The following is a 3,682-nucleotide window of genomic DNA, read 5'->3' on the forward strand; positions in this document are numbered from 1 at the left end:
GATACGTTGGAAGTTGGACAACAATTGGATTTCGCTGGAATACTTTGGAAGCTGAAACAGCAAACGGATTACTTTATCGAACTTGAAACCGCAGCATGGTAAAGCCATAAACTGGGTCATCCATCGCCAATCCTAAGGTAGGATAAATCTTTTTATCATCGACCGGCAAAGGAAAACTTGGACGTTCCTGATAAGCAGGCTACGAACTGAAAGACTGTTCAATTAAGACTTGTCGACTACGATGTTATAAAAAAGACTGTTTTGAACGGCCTATTACCATACTGTGAGCTGCAAAGACATTTACGTCTGCACAATTGACGCAGTGTTAATAATATTGAGCATAGGTCACGTATTGCGAGTGTGTTGCCTAGGCAAACGGAGAGGCCGCATAGTCGACATAGCGCAATAACAAGGCCCGTGAATCTTACAAAGTAATCTGTTGAAAATGAGTGACACACAAGGCAATGATGAAAATAAAGCTACAGAGTTGCAACGTGAGGGTAGCGAAAAAAGGACAAGAAAGCCTACTGCTAAAGGAATCGTTATAATAATTGAAAAGCTTCAAAAGGAAAGAAGTATGATTTTAAAAAAAACAAGCAAAATAAAAGCAGACATCGTCCCGTTTTTGTCTTCTGTTGAAAATGTTCCTGCAAATGTCACAAATGTTAAACAAAAGCTAAAAAGGTTTAAATCTCTATGTCAAAATGCCTTTGATCTTCACAACACATTGCTCACAGAGTTTTCTCTGCCTGAAGAGGAACAGAAAAGACAGGAAGAATGGTTTCAGTCAAAAAGGTCTGTTAATGATGCATTTGTTGAAGAAGTGTATAAATGGTTGAAGGAGATGGGAGCTTCATGTGATGATGAAAATGTGAATGATGCTGCTGACATTGTTGATGGTGGCGGTGATGGTGCTGTTTCTGATGATGATTGTGATGATGATGATGATGATGATGATGGCCAGGGTGCACAACTAAAGGTGAAAAACAAAGATGCTCAATCTGTGTGTCAAGATGACATTAAGCCAGGGGACAGTGTGTCTAATGTGTCCAGCAAAAGATCAAGCAAACGAAGCCATGGCAGTTCCAGTGCATCTTCCGCACGGCTAAAGGCAAAGGCAGAAAGGGCAGCTTTGATGGAGAAGGCTGCTGCTTTACAAAGGAAGCATCAGCTTGAGGAACAAGAGGAGGAACTCCGATTGAAAAGAGTCAAGCTGAGGAAAAGGAAGGAACAGTTGGAACTTGATACACAAATTGCTATGGCAGATGCAAGGCTTTCAGTACTGGAAGGCAGTGATGTGGGAATGGCCGCATCAGATGGAATGAACTCATACGCGAGTAAGGCACGTAAAGGGCAAAGTCTTCAACTTAATCCAAATGCAAGCACGTATGTTCCTAAACAAAGCACCATGACTACAAAACCAACCTCAAGAGAACCACCTGTGTCTCCTGCGCATGGCGAGGACCTTTTTGCACGCTCACAGGATCATGAACAGCGTCGTGTCATATCAGCAAGGGATAGCACTTTCAGACTGCAGTCACAGTCACTCAATGGAACACATGGTACTGGCCGACAGCATCAGTTTGAAAATGTTCCTACAACCTTAATAACTGCGCCTGTTGGATCAGTAGCTGCACAAGAACAGCAATTGCACAGGCTTCAGCCAGCACAGAACACTCCATCAATGCAAAGCACTGTGGACCAGAATGCCATATGTCGAATCTTGCAAAAGCAGAATGAGATTACAGCAATGCTTGTGCAGCAACAAATGTCATCAAGTTTGCCACAGAAAGACATAGCCATATTCGATGGGGATCCATTGCAATTTCTTTCATTTGTTAGAGCTTTTGAACACTGTGTTGAGGAGAGAACTAGCAGCTATCAAGACTGTCTGTACCTGTTAGAGCAATATACTACAGGGCAGCCTAGAGAGCTGGTTCGAAGTTGCCTACATATGGCATCACAGCAAGGATATCAAAGAGCAAAATGTCTTCTGAGAGAGCACTTTGGCAGTGAACAGAAGATAGCAACAGCCTACATGGACAAAGTGTTCGGATGGCCTGTCGTAAAGGCTGAGGATGTTAAGGCATTGCAAGAATTTGCACTTTTCCTAAGAGGATGCTGCAATGTTATGACTGAGATACAATGTATGGAGGAATTGAACATTCCATCAAATATGAAGAATGTGATCATGAAATGGCCGTACAGGCTGCGGGACAGATGGAGATCTACGGCCTGTGAGCTACAAGAGCGACGAGGCTATCGAGCCAACTTTCCTGATATGGTGAACTTTCTCGAGACTCAAGTCAAAATCTTGTCTCATCCACTTTTTGGTGATATTGCAGACACACAATCCAGCGCTTTGAAGGCTATGAATAGTAGTAGGCCAGTGTCTAGGAGTAATATCAAAGGAAGCAGTTTTGCAACTAACATTTTGGCGATGCCAAGCCAGCCCAGTGCTTCGAAGGAGTCAGGCTTAGAATTCTGTCACTATTGTAAGCAGCCTCATCTATTGCCCAAGTGTCCAGGCTTGAACAAAATTCCTCACAGGGAGAAGATTGAATTCTTGAGAGGAAAGGGTGTTTGCTTTGGCTGCTTGAAAGTGGGCCACATGAGCAAAGAGTGTAGAAGTCGTCTGACCTGTGATGAATGCAATCTGAAACATCCAACTATTTTGCACATCCACAATGAGGACAAGATGACTAAGACACAGGAAGTAGAAGTAAATAACGCACTGGTGTCGCTTCAGACATGTGGTTGTACTGGGGCTGGGTACATTGTACTCTCTCCATCATTCCTGTACAGGTGAAATCTAAGAAAGGAGACAAGGTGCTTAGGACATATGCCTTCTTGGACCCTGGAAGTACAGCAACATTTTGTACCAACAGTTTCTTGAAGAAGTTGAATCTGCAGGGTAAAAGGACCAACATTCTACTACGCACCATGGGCCAAGAGAAGGTTGTTGAAAGTCAAGTTGTTCCAGGTCTGGAGGTGTCCAAATTGGGTGGCAGCCAGTTCTTGGACCTCCCAGAGGTGTACACACAGGACGCAATTCCAGTGTCAAAGAGCAACATTCCCACCCAGCAAGACCTTGAGAAATGGGAATATTTGAGAGATGTTAAAATTCCAGAATTGGATGCAGATGTTGAAATCTTGATTGGGACCAATGCACCAAAATTGATGGAGCCCTGGGAAATTGTCAACAGCAAAGGTGGTGGACCCTACGCCATGAGGACCCTATTGGGGTGGGTCATCAACGGTCCATTGAGAGGCAATAGTGGATGTTGCAAGAGAAGCTGCTCAACCGTCTATGCCAATAGGATATCCATTGCCAGGCTGGAGGAGCAATTGGTTTCTCAGTACAATCAAGACTTTAATGAGAAGTCCTTGGAGGAGAGGCAGGAGATGTCAAGGGAAGACCTGAGGTTCATGGAGGTCCTTGAGAAGTCCACACACTTGCAAGGAGGTCATTACTGCATGGATTTACCCTTTAAGACTGATGACATCACCATGCCAAATAACCGGTGCATAGTGGAACAGCGTGTTAACTGGCTAAAAAGAAAGTTTGAAAGGAACAAATCTTATCAGGAGGAGTATACAGCGTTTCTCTCACAGATGATTGACAGCGGATATGCTGAAGTGGTGCCTAAAGACCAGCTGGACTGTAAAGAAGGCCATGTGT

This window comes from Alosa pseudoharengus, unplaced genomic scaffold (assembly GCF_046254945.1).
Source record: "Alosa pseudoharengus isolate Yale_2024_CS ecotype anadromous, Long Island Sound unplaced genomic scaffold, YU_APseudo_1.1 YU_APseudo_1.1_scf_9, whole genome shotgun sequence".
NCBI lineage: Eukaryota > Metazoa > Chordata > Actinopteri > Clupeiformes > Clupeidae > Alosa > Alosa pseudoharengus.